This window comes from Protopterus annectens, chromosome 4.part0 (assembly GCF_019279795.1).
Source record: "Protopterus annectens isolate FY-2018-M chromosome 4.part0, PAN1.0, whole genome shotgun sequence".
Classification (NCBI taxonomy): domain Eukaryota; kingdom Metazoa; phylum Chordata; order Ceratodontiformes; family Protopteridae; genus Protopterus; species Protopterus annectens.
In genome coordinates, this window is record NC_056733.1 from 1663700720 (window position 1) to 1663719162 (window position 18443).

The window sequence follows — 18443 nt, forward strand, 5'->3', positions numbered from 1 at the left end:
CAAAGATGTTAGGCAACATGGCCAAGAATAAGGCCATGTTAGGTTTGGGGGTTGGCCTAATGGTTAAGGTGTTTACCTTACAGATACAATGTACATGGTTTGATTTTCACCTGTGAGAAGTATGGCTAGGCTTAAAAAGGCCCCTGTGGTTGTTAGCCTAGTAATAACAAAAAACTTATGAACATATAATAAAATAAATCCTGTTCCCTCTGTGCAAGCACTTCCACAGCAACATCATTTGAGGACATGACTATGCACTAGAGAAGGAAGCCCCATGGTTATGACAATCATCATGTTGGCAAACTGGCACATCTATTAGTAGGTCAAGCAAATCACCAACATCTAGCTAAGGTCATGGTATAGTCAGTATAACTACTGGTATAGCTAGCTCTCAAGAGAGTGAACATGCACAGGAGGCAGAACCCTCTTTCCTGCATGCCCTGGACCTGGTCAGTAGGCTGAGCTATTTTTGTTGAACGCTACTATAGCTCTAAATCTATAGAACTGTAGTGCTATACCATGTGCTGAGGCTGTTCCCTTCCATATGCACAGATGTACTGCAACAGACATCAGCACATCCCACACACCCACTGAACTGGGCCACACTACAAATTAAACCCCCACCAAAGCAAGTTCTCACATGACACATAAATTCACTTTTTTTCTTTTTCTACATCTCAACAGTTGCACTGATATTTGACCCTGTGAAAGACATTGACTCATGCACTCTCTTTTTCACTGTGCAAACAATGTTAACTGTACCTTGCCCTTTCTACATTGTCATTTAGGGTGCCTAAGTCCATTGCATATTTTGGTCAACCTTTGCATTTGTAAGCTCAGAGTGGTGTTTTTGCATGCATCATACTGCAGTGTATTTATGCAATGCTTATATAGTTATGTTATAAAGCTATGTGCAGTCTGTTGCCTCTTTGCTAGTGCCATGGCTTACTTTGCCTGTCTCCATCTTGTATGGTCACCCCTTGGTACTCTCTCCTCTTCTGTATCCATGTTTGTCTCAGCTGCCACTAACTGTGGTGCTGGGAACTGCAGTTGTTCCAAATAAAACCACCCTGCTGTACATCCTTCTTAGCTATAATATTATACAACACAGCACACATGGCTGTGAGTTCAGCATTTGTATTGTGGTCATAATGCAGGTCATGACTGGATGTATCCACACAGAGGAAATTGCTTCAGCAGACTGAACACATGCCCATTAATATTTTGGATTTGAGATAGTGCATGGTCATACTACAGATGCATGATTGTGTGGCATTCTGATGCATGTCATGAGCCACTCATCTAAGGCATATCCAGCATCATCCACAAGATAGCCCTATGGGCCCTCACAAACCATTAAAAAGTGCACGTGTGCCAAACGTGAATAGTGAAAACTACTTGGGTGGCCTGAACACACACTATGGATGATACCTGTGCATTACAGAACACCTGACAGTTGATGGGGTGATATATCCTTTCCAGTTTATAATTTTGTACCTTTATTTCAATGTGGGTAGAGTCTATGTCCCCAGTATCAGAGGGAAAAGGACTATATTCTATGATGTTTGCTGTCTCCTCTGGAATATGTAAAAAAAAGACATTGGCTCCCTCATATGCTGAAGCATTGCATCATGGACTTGATGAAGTATTCTAGAGACAGATGGCTAGGATACCCCCACTGTGTCCCCAATGGGCCATTGAAAGGTCCTTGTAGCTAAAATATATAAAACCACATGTCTTTGTATCACTAGGACAGGTACTCTATGATTCTCATGGGAATGCAGACAAGACTGACACATGACCATGGCTTTATTCAAGGCTGACACAAAACCATGATTTCTTGCATGGTATTCCTTTCTGCATGGTATTGTTTCATCATGTCAGTGTTGTGGATGGCATGAAATGTTAAGCATGGATGGATGACAATTCTTCTGCAGGGGTGACATCACGCACTATTGAGCAAAGCATCTGGAATGAGAGCCTCCTGTAGATGTACATTTACAATGGTTGTAGCAGTATAAGGGATATTGGCGTGATATAAAATGGTTTGAATACAGGCATATGATCGAGTTCAAATCAAAAGTGAGGACAGCATTGTAGTGCAAAATTTAAATATTTCTAAATTTCCCCACCATCTTGTTTAGCTTAATTATCATATGCAGCATTTCATTGTACACTCATAGTATATAGCAAAGTCAGCTGCATAATCTAGTCTAGCCACATCATGTAGACAGGTTATCTGAATAACTCCCACCCTGCGTTCGTCAGCTTGTAATGCAAATTCACTTACAACAACGCAGAAACTTTTTCTCAATCTGACCCATGGCATTTACAGTTCAAGGCTACCTGGGTTCATCATTTAGGCTATGTTATATTATTTTGAATGTGATCAGCACTTCCATCATAAGTAAAACTGCTGTAAAAACTGCTATAATTGAAAAGGAAGTTGTTAGAAACTGATCAGTTCTAAAGTATAAAGAAACAAAACAGCTTTATTTCCCAGGAAGGATATGTAAGAATTTGTCTTTGGTACTTATCTCAGACCATTTTTAGAATAAATGTGGAGTATGTAGTGAGAAGGCTGTTTAATATGTACAATATTGGCTGAATTATATGTACACTTTAGAGGTAGGGGGGCATATGGTGAAAATGAGAGCTATTGTTTTACAGATTTCATAGAAAAGGTTGTATATTTCTTTTTCAAGTCACTGTTTTAGTGTTGAACCTCATAATAAAACTCTTATGCAGTTTACAGGCATTTCTAAAAACTTTTTACAACTTTTATTTAGAAGTTAAAAATTTTAGTTGGTTAACCATATACATTTTTCTGAGTAGGGAAGTGTCTGTCTATGTGTGTGTGTGTGTGTGTGTGTGTGTGTGTGTGTGTGTGTGTGTGTGTGTGTGTGTGTGTGTGTGTGTGTGATAGAGAGAGAGACAGAGAGAGAGGAAAGAGAGACTGGTAATGCTATTAATGTTAATAATGAGTGAAAACACAATCACAACCCTTCAATGCAGTAAACTGATTGGAAAGAATCAGTTTTAGCCAGCATAGGCATGTATTTTAAATCTGGGTGGAAACAACCTTTTGTTCATATTCTGTATATGTATATGTAGATGTGTATAAATAAATATATATATATATATATATATATATATATATATAGAGAGAGAGAGAGAGAGAGAGATAAATAGATATATAGATAGGTACAGTTGCAGAGCATTTGGTAGATTTGTTTTATAGACAGATGTTTATAGTCTTTATTGAGTGAAGTATTACATTTTTTACTAAGTAACCTTATAGCTGACCTTAACTTCTGCTCCTCCTCTGACCTGGAGAATTATCAAACATATAATCTCAGAATTTCGATTAGTGATTCCACAGACACAATTACGTCTGACAGTACGGGTCCTCTTGTACATGTTGGCATTTTAATTAGCAGTAGAAGAGTAGTGAATAAAACCCTGTGCTAGCAAAATGACATTTAATCACATATCACAAATTATTTCTTTTGTCTCCTTAACCTTCCCCTATAAATATCTTAACTTACACATTATATTAAACTAAAACTCTGAGAATGCTGACAGTCAAGCTGAACGCTGCACTTCTGATACCAATTCTATACATAAAAATAATGCAATTAAAAGTAGATAAAGGGGTCAAGATAAAAAGTGAGAGAATATCTTTCTTATATAATTGCTACATGCGTTCTCTTAGCGGGTCTGCGTCACCACACTTTGTATCTTTTTTCTTCATTAGAGATGGACCACCCTAGTGAGTCTGAAAAACACCAGCCTTCAAATTTCCCCATCCAAAAAATACTATATGGAGGACAGAGACAGTCAATGCTCTGCAAATAATTTAGGAAAGGCAAGAGGGGCACATGTGTAATGCTATTTGCTTGGCATATAAACATAATGATTTTCATGAGACTACAGTAAAACAAAAATATTGTAATTCAACAAACTCTGTATGGCTAATATATGACTGAGACCAAGGCCATTCTTAGCCATTTAGAACAATTTGACCCAATAGGACCCTGCTCCCACAAGATGCACTGCACTAGGCTAAGACTGGTCATTACACCTTACATGACCTTAAGATTTGTCTAAAAGGCACTAGAGCAATGTGGAAGGTATTTTCCTAGTGTACTCTTGCTACCATAGAGTTTACAAGTCCAGTATTTTTCGGTCCCGTATTATTAATAACTGCAGCTTCATGCCTCTTGTATGGCTAACAGTGTTATTTAGGTTCTTGATTGCCTTAGTACTTTGCTGCTGTTGCTGAGTGCTCAGCAGGGTTTTCATCCCAAAACTGGTAAGATTAACTGTCTGGTTTTGTCCACCACTACAGTTATTGTATCAGACGAATACCGGCCTTATTTTGATGACTGATAGAACGGCACTGTTTTCTTTGTTTCTCTGGATGTTATGAGGTCTATAAATGCTTATTAATGAATAAAGTTACAAGAAATATCTGCAAAATCGTCAGTCTCAGACAGCATGAAAACAAACACTAGTAAGCATAAAACATGCAGATACTGTGACAGAATGTTACCAATTCTGCAGTATGGCAGAGAAATGCTTGCTGCAGTAACAGAAGCAAAAATATTCACAGAGCAGTATAACATGAGGTGTATGTGCTGAGTGGCACAAGGTAGAGGTGGATAGAAACATAATTCACTTTGGTTCATAGGTTCATAGGTTCATAGGTAAGTACTAGGCTATTGACCCTAGGGCCTATATAAGCCTAGCCAAACGGCTCCCTGGCTTTTGCCACCCAAGAAAAATATTTTCCTGTGCCCCTGGTAAGCAGAGCCACAGAAGTAATCCTCAGGGTGAGTTTCCTATCTCCCATCCAATCATCAAGATTTTTCTTGAAGAGTGCTAATGAGGAGCTTTGTTTGATATAGATAGGTAGTTTGTTCCAGAGTATGGGAAGTCTCTGGGACAAGAATCTATTCCTCCAGCATGTTCTGTTTATTGTGGTGACAAGGTTTAGGTCTCTAGAGCATGTAGCTCAGAGGTATTGGGATTTCTTTAAGTGCAGCATGTCCAACAGCTCTGGGTTTGACATAGCTTTGTATGTTAGGCAGAGATTGCCTCTGAGTAGGCGATATGCGACAGAATAAAGGTGGAGTTTTTTGACATGGTCTGCATAGGGTATCTGTTTGAGGCCAGTAATCCTCTTTGTGAGGTATTTGGCCTTTCCAGTTGTTCTAGATGTCTTGTGAGGTACATATCAAAAGGAGCGTTGTACTCTATAATGGGTCTAATGAGTGATGAGTAGAGGGGAACAATGACCTCTTTTTTCCTGGATGAGAAACCTTTTGTGATGAGGTGTGCCACATAGAAGGATTTCCTGACTACTGTGGCGATGTGATTATCAAAGGAGAGACTACTGTCCACCTGTGTCCCAAGGTCTCATCACACTTTCGGTGTTAAGTAGACTACTGCCTATGTGGTAGTTCATGGGTACAGAGTTTTTACCAAAAGGGATAACAATGCACTTTTTGGCATTGAGCTTGAGGTCATGGCTTTGACACCAGGTGTCTGTCTCAGTGAGGCCCTTTTGTAGGATGTCCACATCATTAGGAGTTTTGATTATGGCTTTTAGTTTGCAGTCATCTGCGAACTTTGTTAGCCAAAGACCTTCTGTGTTAGCCTGTACTTCAGAGAAGTAGATACCAAAGAGGAGAGGACCTAGGACTGAACCCTGTGGTACTCCACTTGTCACTGGTCTGAAATTGGATTTAGAGTTTGCTACTTTCACAGTGTGGGTTCTGTCAGTGAGCCAGTTGGCAACTCATCTTGTGAAATAGGGATTTATACCTAGTTTATTGAGTTTATTTATAATTCCAGAGTGGGGGATGGTGTTGAAAGCCTTGGCGAGATCTAGATAGGCTGTGTGAACCACCTTACCCTCATCTATGGCTTTGGTGATCACTTCAAAGAAGTCTATCAGGTTAAGAAGACATGATCTGCCTTTTACAAACCCGAACTGGGTAGGGTCCAGAGTTTGGAGATTACCAATGTCATTGTTTATAAGTTCCATGATGATATGTTCAATAGCCTTGCAGACCAGGCTCATCAGGCTAATGGGGCGGTAGTTCCCCAGGTCTGTGGTGGCTCCCCCTTTGTGGAGTGTTGCTGTGCACCATTCAGTGGGTACAAAGCCTGAGGTGAGGCTATGATTGAACATGGTACTTAGGTGGGGTGCCAGTTCATTCTGTAGTTCATGCAGAACGCAGCCTGAGATGTTGTCAGATCCCATGAATGCTGTGTTCTTGACTTTGGAGAGTGTGTTTTTTACCTGTGCAGCCGTGATTACAGGAACTCTGCATTCTTCCGGTATAGAGATGGGCCCTTTAGGGGATGAGAAAGAGGTAAAGTTAGCACTGAACCTATCTGCCAGGATGTTGGCAATATCAGTTGGTTCTGTATATTTAGTGCCATTGTGCTGTAACTCAGAGCAGATCTGAGTGTTGCCATTGAGATTCTTGACATAGCTATAGAATGCTTTGTGGTTGTCTTTAGAATCAGTGACGATTTTGTTTTCATAACTAGTTTTGGAGGATTTTATGAGGGATCTCAGCTTCTTACTGAGACTGACCACAGAGTTCCTCCAATCATGGGATTTTGCTCTTTTTTGCAACAGTTTCTTTCTTCTGTTGTAGAATTTGTTTATGGCAGGGGACCACCAGATTGGCTTCCTTTTTTTTGGAGGATAGCATATTGGTTCTGTTAGGGATTGCATGATCCATGCACTCGTGTAAGTGCTTATAAAGTGGAATTATATAGAATTCAGCAGTCGTACCTCTATTGTCCATCAGCATGGGTGTCGTGAAGTTCATAGGTTCATAGGTTCATACTAGGCTATCTGCCCTAGGGCATTTATAAGCCTAGCCAGAGTGTGTGTGGCTTTCACCACTCCTTTGCCACTTCTGTCTTAAGAAGCGTGAAGTTGGCTTTGCAGAAATTTTTTATGGTCATTTTCCTAATGGGGGGTGGGGGTGGGATGTGGATGTCTAGGTTAGCTTTTGGATTTGCTTGTGGAAAACAGGTAAAGAAACAATAAATTTGAATCAGTATCAGTGTGTGATTACATAAAAGTAAGCACGCAGAGAAGTATAAGTCATGATAGCATGTAGCATAAATGAACACAATCATAAGTAGACAAGATACAAGAATGCAGTCAGTATAATAAGTAATAAAATAGGCAAGATAAGTACCTGTACACTGTCATAAAATCAAATAGCATAAATGTTGTTATGGAGAAAATACCATATAAAGAACAAAGTATCTGAATATGTACAGTTGTTGGCCATGGGATGTGAAGGAGAGTAAGGCATGACTCAAATGAGGTAAAGGCAGAAAAGTGAAGAGACAGAAAAAGCAAAATACAATAAAATAATGAAGAGGGAATGTCAAAGGAAAAAACTTCAAAGACCAATACACGTAATGTTCAGTTAAGGTATATTTATTTACTTGCCGTAAGGAAACAAAAACATGCAAATACAAGGATTTGTCTAACTACTAACAGGAACTATGTTTATTTTTATACTGTTTTACAAGACATGGCCTTCTATAGCTGACGTAATCAAACACAACTTTCAGTATTGTTCTACAGCAGATGCTACTCAGATTTTCTGCTGACATGACTAGATTTTTGAGAAACTTTTGAGAAAAACAACCTGGCCTTGGTGGGCACTAATTCGTTTACACGTAATGTTCAGTTAAGGTATATTTATTTACTTGCCACAAGGAGACAAAAACATGCAAATACAAGGATTTGTCTAACTACTAACAGGAAGTATGTTTATTCTTATACTGTTTTACAAGACATGGCCTTCTATAGCTGACGTAATCAAACACAACTTTCAGTATTGTTCTACAGCAGATGTTACTTAGATTTTCTGCTGACATGACTAGATCTGTGAGAAACTTTTGAGAAAAACAACCTGGCCTTGGTGGGCACTAATTCGTTTACACGTAATGTTCATTTAAGGTATATTTATTTACTTGCCGCAAGGAGACAAAAACATGCAAATACAAGGATTTGTCTAACTACTAACAGGAAGTATGTTTATTCTTATACTGTTTTACAAGACACGGCCTTCTATAGCTGACGTAATTAAACACAACTTTCAGTATTGTTCTACAGCAGATGTTACTCAGATTTTCTGCTGACATGACTAGATTTGTGAGAAATTTTTTGAGAAAAACAACCTGGCCATGGTGGGCACTAATTTGTTTACAAGCTTCCATTGTTCAGTGTTACATTTCAAGGTACTCTTCTAATTCAGATACAAGCAAATGCTGATTGCAGTTCATATTTTCAAACAGGCACTGTCCTAATTATCTATAGCTTCTACAGCTGTGTATTTTCTCACAGCACAAACGGAACTTCTTGTCTAAGCTTCATACAAGTGGTATTGTTCTATTCATTATTTTCCTAACATAAGCAGAAATCATCTGCTTCTCAGTAAATTTCCAAGGCACAAGCAATATTTTAGCTAACAATACAAGGTCAGAAAGTATCTGCAGTTTGTACAGATTTATGCAGTATGAAATAGGATAAATGGGTTAACCCTTTTCAAGCTCTAAATGCACTAAGCATATTACTAATGCACACATTAATACATATTTTTCTGACATTTCCCCCCTTTTAATACTTTTATTCTACTTTCAAAATAAGCATAAACAGTTTGTTTTCTTCTCCTAACCTCTTCCACTTAGGATTTGCAGTTAAGAGAGTCATTTGGTTTAAACTTATGAAAGCATTTTCAATCTTTTAACAGTTCTTCAAACTCAGTACTTTGATATAAGGTTTCAGAAACTGACATGTCTATAAGGTCTTTAATCAGTCTTTTCATGCAGGGGATGCCACAACAAACACATACCCCCAGTAGGAGCATTCCTACACAAATGGCAATCAGGATGTTCATTAGGATGGTACCCCACCCCCAAAGCATTTCTGGAAAAAGTCCATCAGTGGGTTTAGGCCTGGTTTAGTCATGGCTGACACTTGCTGAATTACCTCAAGATGATTGTCTAGCTCATGTTTATGGTCAGGAATATACGAACAGCATTCTTCTTGGATTAAAGCGCAAGTAACACCTCTCACCGCTAGGGTGAAGTCGAGAGCCATGTGGTTTTCAAGCACTACAGTTCTCATAGCATTCAGTTCATCAGTCACAATTCAAGAGCGGAAAATGTTGCATTACTCATTACTTCGAGAAGTCTTGACAGTTTTCTCAGCTCCCAGATCAATTTCACTGCTCCATATGCCGGTAATATGCCTACCCATGATATAACGCTATCACTCAAGTCCATATGTGTCAGTCCTTTGCCTATGGAATGATGGTCTTTCCAACATGCATCAATTTGTCCCACTGGATTTACAGGTTTCTTGATGACCTCTCAGACATTTCGAATTTTTCCTCGAGGCAAAACTGCAGTGTGTTGTATGGCCGGAACCAGGTAATCCAAAAAACAACTGCCGGACCAATTCTCAGGTAACCATTTGTATGCCTTTCTGCCACACACAAAGTAACAGTCCTCTACTTTAGTAGTAACCTTGCTATGAATATACACTCGCCCTGCATGAAACATTTTTCTATGTATAATAGACAGTTGTTTATAAAGAACAGAATTATGTTTTACTTCATCAAGTGTTTTGTGCATCATTCCAAGAAATGAATCATAGTTTGTATTACAGTAAAGATCTACATTGTTACCTTTAATGTAACATTTATAAGGAACAGTCACATTGTAATTGCTCCAACCCACCTGAACAGTATCATTTTTATAAAAACACACAGTTCCCTTTTGTGGAACAGACAAGTGCAATGCTATTTTATCTTGTGATGTAATGGTTGAGGTATCATAAATCAAGTTCTACCAGGTCTGATTGACCCCTAGGAGGACTGTAGTCATTAATAACCCCCCGTATGCTGTCGGCAAAGCTGTGCAAATCCAGCAATTCAAAACATTGAAAGTCTTAGCATACACATATTTAATTGCCTGGTAAGTGTTAAAGTTTGGATGCCAGTCGATGAGTAACGCTTCACGTTTATTCAGTTCAGTCTGTGTGGCTGGGAAAAGGAAAGGCCACAACAAAAAGATTATTGTCACTAGTACAGTTAACAGGATGGTTATGCAATACTTCTGAGGAAAAGGTTGTTCTGTATTCCTGTTTCTTCTGGACTCTATCATTTTTACTCTTGGCATGTGTCAAGATTTTTGTCCAGTTCAATGTTCTTTACTAATTTACAGTGAGTCAGGTGGATCCAGGAGGTGTGCTCCGCTATCTTGACTGCAGTGGGTGTCGACAGAAGCACTTGATATGGACCTTCCCACTTTGGTGATGCCCAATTCTTTCTCTTTACTCTCTTCACCCAAATCCAAGTTCCAGGGGACACTGCTACTTCTGACAGTCTGGTTCGTTCTTTATCTGAAACAGAATTTGACTGCAACAAATGTTTAGAATTTAACAGGTTTTGCATGTACTCAGCTAGTGTACTGTCAGCTTCCTGGTCTGCGGGCATGAGAGATTTTCACTGAGGTATATAATAAGCCCTTCCAAATAACTTTTCAAAAGGAGTCAATCCTTTTGCATTCAGAACAGTTCTCATGCTCAACAGTGCCAGGGGCAGACAGTACACCCAATTTCTCTGCATTTCTACTATTAACTTCCTTAGCTTATTCTTTAAAATCCCATTATGCCTCTCTACTAGCCCTGCAGATTGTGGGTGATACGCACAATGATTTTTTAAAGAAATACCAAAATGTCTACTTAACTGTTTATGGTCTGGTTTACGAAGTGTGTGCCATTGTCACTGTAGATCCTTTCTGGAATGCCGAATCTAGGGATGATTTCTTTAACAAGGACTTTGGCCACAGTTGCTGCATCTGGATTTTTAGTCGGAAAGGCTTCCACCCATCTGGGAAACATATCTACAATGACAAGACAATACTTCTTATTTTCACATTTATTCAACTCTATGAAATCCATACAGATAGTATGAAATGGATACAGTGGTGTAGGGAAACTCCCTTGCTTGGGCTTTAATGCCCCTTGTGCATGATGTTTATTACAAACATAGCACATCGAACAGAATTTTTTAGTGTAATTTAAGAATCCATATGTCGCGAACACTTGGTTCACCAGCTGTACCATCCCCCCTGTTGAGACATGGCACTGCCCATGGCTCAGCAAAGCTGCATATCTAAACAAATTAGACGGCAATATTGGTTTCCATTCTTTAGAGATGTACAGCCCCTTTTCGAGAATTGCTCCTCATTTTACCCATCTTTGTTTTTCAACTTGCGTAGTAAGTTTCTGCATTGTCTTTAACATTTCGAAGTCTAAAATCTCAGAGGGTTGTAATTCCTCATTCAAAAGAAATACTTCTGAAGCTGCCTGTTTTACAGCTGTATCAGCTCTTGCATTACCTTTTGAAATCCTGTCCTGTTGTTTGGTATGAGCTGTGCATTTACAAATAGCTACTTTCTGAGGTAACTGAATAGATTCTAAAAGATCTAAAATAAACTGTGCATGATTGATTGGTTTGCCATTAGATGTTATCATTCCTCGATTTTTCCACTGTTGCGCAAAAACATTTACAGTAGAAAAAGCATACTGGCTGTCAGTAAAAATGTTCACACATTTACCCTTTGCTAAGGTACATGCCCGTGTCAAGGCAATCAATTCTGCTGCCTGTGCAGATAAATTGTGTGGTAAAGATTTTGCTTCTATAATCTCAATATCAGAAACTAGTGCATATCCTACTAGGTTCTGTCCTGCAGGACCCCTTTTGCATGAGCCATCCATGTAGTATGTCACCTTGGCATCATCCAAGGGAACATCCGTAAGGTCTTTTCTAGGCAGTGTCTTTTGCTCAATCACCTGCAGGCAGCTGTGTGGTGTGCCATCTGCAAGGGTTGGGAGCAAGGTAGAAGGGTTCAAAGTCATACATCGTTTAATTGTCATATGAGGTTGGCTCAACAATATAGTCATACTGGAAGGATGCTTAGCAGGGGAAAGATATGCTACCTTCTCTTGCAGTAAAATAACTGTGACTGCATGAGGCACTCTCAATGTGAGAGGGTGGAACAAAACTAATGAGGCTGAAGCCTGTACTGCCATTGCAGCTGCAACTACTGCTTGTACACAGTGGGGTAAAGACCGTGCCACTGGGTCCAGTTGTGATGAATAATAAGCAATAAGGCGTTGCTTGTCCCCATGCTGCTGTGTTAACACTGATGTCATATAACCTTGCTTACAATCTACAGTTTGCAAAAAACATTTATGATAGTTTGGTAATCCCAAAACTAATGAGGACGCTATTAACTGTTTCAGTTTGCAGAAAGCAGATTCTGCATCTGATGTCCATTGTAACAAATCCTGTGCTGCCATAGGCTTTTTATAAATCAGGTTAGTCAATGGTGCAGATTACAAGGCATAGTTTGGAATCCAACTCTGACAAAAATTAGTTGTACCCAGGAAGGACATAATTTCCTTCTTGGTAGAGGGTTTTGGTGCTTGCAAAATCGCTACTTTTCTGTCCTCATCTAATGTCCTACCTCCCTTGAATATTACATATCCTAGGTATTTAACTTGTTTTTTCCAAAGCTGCAGTTTATTTTTGTTTACTTTATGTCCTTCAGTGGCTAAAAATTGTAATAGCGCTATGGTGTCTTCTTTACAATCTTGCTGGGTGGGGGACGCCAGCAGGATATCATCAACATAGCAAATCTGGCTACCTCTTGGTGGGGTAAATCCCCCCAAGTTGCTTGCCATTTCTTGTGAGAATATTGTTGGACTTTCACAATACCCCTGTGGTAGTCATGTATATGTATATGTATACCTTTTCTCCTGAAATGTGAATGCAAACCAATACTGGCTGTCAGGGTGTATCAGTATTGAGAAGAACGCATTGCTGATATCTACCACAGAAAAATATTTCTGTTGAGGTTTTAAATCATTCAACAGGGTGTGTGGGTCTGGCACCGTAGGTGCCCTTGGTATTACTGCATCATTTACAGCTTGTAAATCCTGGACCATACGCCACTCTCCATTCGCTTTCTTAACAGGAAATAAGGGTGTGTTACATGGTGAATCAGGAGATTCCACCAGCACCCCTTCCTTAAGTAAAGCTGCTATAATAGGTTTGATTCCTACCTCTGCATCTTTTCTTAAGGGTTACTGTCTTTTTTGTGGTTTAAATGCTGACTTTGGCATAATAGTAACTGGTCCCGCTGTACGAATAAGTCCTACATCTGATTTTCCTGTTGACCAGGGAGTTTCCGGTATATTCTGTAAGTCATTCTCTTCCTCCTTCAATAGGAGTGCTAATCAGCTGTCCTTGCTAGACTACAAGTGTACAGCTGGGTGGGTCTGAGTTATCCAACTCAACTTCTGCATTTGTATTCCCTGTTCTGACAGTACTAACTCTGTCTGTTTTTCCCATCTCGTGACTTTTTCTCCTAAGTCTACCCATTTTACATTCTTGCCCTTAGTTAAGCTAACGTTTGGTAATCGATTAGATTTATAAAGTGCAAAGAATTCCTGGGGCAATGAACAGCTGACAACACTGTTCCCTTCTGTGTCCCAGTACATATTACGTAATATCAATCTGTTTGCACAATTTCTAAACAATTCTTGCTCATATTCCTTATCAGGTCCTGGTGTGTTACAATAATACAGAGTACAGTGCAACAAATGTTGTTTATCAATGTCAAGGGAGGAGAACTTGCTGATGGCTATGTTCATCAACTCTTCGGTCACTTCCCCTGGACCAGTCGTAACCAAGTCCTGGCTGTACAAATAAAACATTTTACCCTCCGTTTGCACTGCAAAGGTATCAATTTGTCACTGTGCTTCCATACCCTGCATAGTCAGAACTACTGCTATACCAAATAGCTGCATAAGGTCTCTGCCCAAAAGGTTTACTGGGCATTTTGCAGAAACAACAACTTTGCTTTTCAGGGTCAATCCTGAAACAGGATCAGTTATCACAATATTATGGGAGAGGGGCTCCCAATACAGCTGTCCATTAGCTGCTTTCACTAATATGTAATCAGGTGACTCTGAGTTCTCTGGCAGTTTGGAGGGATGTATCAGGGTCCATGATGCCCCTGAGTCACACAAGAATCTGACTTCCCTCCCTTCTACAAGGAGTGTAACTTCTGATTTCATGTCTGCTAAATAGAGCTCTAAGCTCAATAAAGCCAAATCTAATATTTCATTTTCTTCACTATCCGTGACTTCCTGCACTTCCTCTATTTCTTCTGTCACATTCTCTACTCCCTTTATCACATTCTCATTTGTCCCTTCTCTGCTATCCCCTTCTAGTGATTCCTGACTACCATATAGTCAGTCCTCACCCTCCTTATCTTCCATGGTTGCTTTCTTGTTTTTCTTGCAATCCCTTGCCAAGTGTCCCTTTTTACCACATTTAAAACATTCACCCCTTTTCTTTCGCCCTTCAAAGTCCTCTGATCGCTGATCAAATTGTTTGTTTCCCTGGGCATTTCTCTTGCCCTTTTTCCCAGACTGTACTACATAAACTTCTGCTCCATCTTCTACAGAAAATACTTGGGCTTTCTTTTTCTTTTTGCTATTAAAATGCCTTTCGGCATGCCTAGCATATTCAAGTAATGACTGTAACCTGCTTGTACGATGATCTACCATGTGCTTTGTAATAAAGCTGCTTATGGGTGCAATACTGCCTTTCAAAAATGCATTCTTTAACTGCTGCTCATATGGGGAATCGTGTGTCTGATCTTCAGGAACCTGCATTCCACAATGGTTATTAAAACATTCTAATAGTCTGGCATAATATCTGTCAATAGCTTCACCTTCCTGTTGGATGCATTGATTAATGGAAGTCCAGTCTGCCCTAGGCTTCCATTTCTCAGAGATGTGGTCTGTAAAACCTTTCACTCTGTTGTCTAAGTCTGCGCTATGGGGGAGGGGCCTGAGCGCAGCGCCACAGGGATTCCAGTCGCCACTAATCATGTGCCAATCTGGTCCCACAATTTGTCTGGCTACTTTTTTTACCTCTTCTCCGTTTAAATTATAACTTAGCCTCATTCCTTGCAAATCTTCTAAGAACTTTCTAAAATTTACTTTTGGATGGGGAATTCCCTCAATGGCTTTCTGGATGTCTTCCAGAGTCCAGGGTGTATACACTACAATAGTCGGGTTCTGACCTTCTTGTCCTGCCTGAGGATTAGGCACTTCTGTAAGTGGGCATATTTCTTCTTCACTCATAAATCATGAATTTCTACCCATTTGATATAACTCAATGTCTCCTTTTGAGTTTCCTGCCCGTGTTCGAGACCTGGTCTCGACGGGATCTCTAATAAACGGTTTCGCTTTTGTAGTGTCTCTATTTACAGTGACAGCAGGATATCATAGGGGTGGACTAACTTGTTCACTTGCCTCATATTCTGGTAAGGGAGGTGGAGGGGCTGATGCTATTACTAAGTTATTGTCCTCCTTATCTAAAAACATTGCTTTTGAATTATTACTCTTTTGTTCCCTTCGGTTTACTTCCTCAATCCACCTGTGTGCCTGAGGAATTCCTAATTGACGTTGCTTTTTTACCCGACCTTTAGAATTGGTTTTAAGCTGTTTGACAAGTTTGACAAGCGAGGATTTTTCTAGTTTACCATCAAATTCATACTTATTAACCCATTTTGAGTAGTATTTAATATTATCAGCACGCTGTGACTGCATGTATTTCGCGTCTTCGGTTAACGGTGGATTTTGGGATCTTTTTGTACAATTATTACCCATTTTGTTCTACCCTTTTAATCGTTACGTAACTCCTTATTTTTAACGTGGTACCACGGATTTTGTTGTAGTCTCTTCAGAATGACTGCCTACCTGCTCTGTTTCCCTGATCTGTGACAAGACAGTAATCATTTTGTCCCTGACTTGTATAAACAAAGTCTTAACAAAATAAATACAAATCTAGTCCCTGATCTAAAACAGGAAAAAAAGGTAGATTCACCTTACCTGAGCCTTTGTGATTGATCACCTGGTATGAGTAAACCCATCCTTTAGTCGCAGATCAGAAAGTGGCTGGCCTCTTTTGTATGACAATTCAGTCGGAGGGCTTTTCAACTAAGAAGAACCGATGTGGTTTCTTCCACGTACGGTTTCAAGCCACCTGGCCTGTCTGATCCGAGGCGAAGTGAGGGTTTCCGGTTCGAAGGTCCAATCTGTCAAAGGAAAAAACTTCAAAGACCAATACACATAAGGTTGAGTTAAGGTATTAAGGTATATTTATTTACTTGCCGCAAGGAGACAAAAACATGCAAATACAAGGATTTGTCTAACTACCGTTTATTCCTATACTGTTTCACAAGACATGGCCTTCTATAGCTGACGTAATCAAACACAACTTTCAGTATTGTTCTACAACAGATGTTACTCAGATTTTCTGCTGACATGACTAGATTTGTGAGAAACTTTTGAGAAAAACAACCTTGCCTTGGTGGGCACTAATTCATTTACAAGCTTCCATTGTACAGTGTTACATTTCAAGGTACTCTTCTAATTCAGATACAAGCAAATGCTGATTGCAGTTCATATTTTCAAACAGGCTTTGTCCTAATTATCTATGGCTTTTACAGCTGTGTATTTTCTCACAGCACAACCGGAAATTCTTGTCTAAGCTTCATACAAGTGGTATTGTTCTATTCATTATTTTCCTAACATAAGCAGAAATTATCTGCTTCTCAGTAAATTTCCAAGGCACAAGCAAGATTTTAGCTAACAATACAAGGTCAGAAAGCATCTGCAGTTTGTACAGATTTATGCAGTATGAAATAGAATAAATGTGTTAACCCTTTTCAAGCTCAGTATCCACTAAGCATATTACTAATACACACATTAATACATATTTTTCTGACAGGGAACAAGGAGTAAATGTGCCACTATCTCCTATTCAGGTTTGGGAGATCCATGCAGTACTATAGAGTATGGGAACTATTTTACTGATAAGCCAGAGTGAACTCATCTGGTGACATACCACGTAGACACAGGACCTCACTGGCCCATCAAACAAATCCCATACAGTGTGCCTGAGTGAACTAAGCAGACCCTGAGACACACCTCTCAGTCTTTCAGTGCAAGAATTCTGTACAGAGCAAACAATAAATAAAATGGAGGGGCAAAGCCCAAAATCAGGGACAGATTGTTAAATATTGCTCTTATACACCAAGAAAGCAGCCATAATAATATGATTTGCATTAGTGTGCATTTTCTGAAGGACCCAGAGTTTGAAAATCAACAGTCTCTCATTATTTAGTTATTTCATCTTCAGTGATTTGCAAATCCATACAACTTAGGAGGAACAGACCAAAATATGACACAAAAATATAGACATTCTACAAAATGATGGACAGTTGAGATGTATGCCCTGAGAGAAGACCTAAAGGAGATGTAGGATCAGGGGTAATCCAGGAGTCCAGTACTTTTCTTATGCTTTAACATGTTTAATGATAAATTCTATGCTAATAAATATATGTATTATTTTATTTTAAGTCATTGTAGTAGCATATATTTCTGATATCGAATCTGTAATACTCTTAGGTTCAAGAAGCTAACAAGTGGTGTAGAGATGAGTGGTAGAAGGGGGTCCAGATGAGGGGGTCCACTAAATTTGTCCAAATTGGCGTCCACAATTGGTAAGGCTGGCCCTAACCAAGACTAATTGGATAGAATGGTGACTTTTTCAAAGCTGACAGTATAGGATGCTTCTGCCCTATCTGCCATGCAGCCATACACACACAAAAAATGTTTTAGATGGGTGAGACCAGTCTTTCTGCATCACTAAACAGCCCGGTATGGCTTCTGATTAGAGGTAATGATATTCATACATTGGAGGCCCATAATAAGAAAATATTCTGAAAACTGAGCAGAGCTCAAAGTCAACGCTTTTATCCCTGAGCTATGCCCAGTCCTCCATCGGTTACTCTGTGTGGATGCAATTGGAAGGATAAGTGTCATACTGGCTGTTTGAATATGACTGACTGTAGTGAAGAAAAGGAAAAAGAGCGGAAAGAAAGTGATATCTAGTTTTAAGATTTACAATGTCATTATACTACAATTTCATAACACAAAAAGTGTAATTATTTCTTTTGGTAGTCCTGAGATTCTACATTTCAGTCTGCAAACACATGCAACATAAATCTAACGAATGTAAAATAGAATTAATTGCCAATGCTCATGACTTTCAGATTTGCAAAATTATTTATTAAAGAATCCTAGATGGCTGCAGCTCAAAGTGACATAACAACATCACGGACAAATTATCAAGAAAGTGTTAATGATACTTTGAGTTGTTGTTGTTGTTTGTCTTTTTGGCTTTTCCCGGTTAGGGGTCGCCACTGCGGAATGATTGGCAGTAGATTTTTATGGTGCCGAG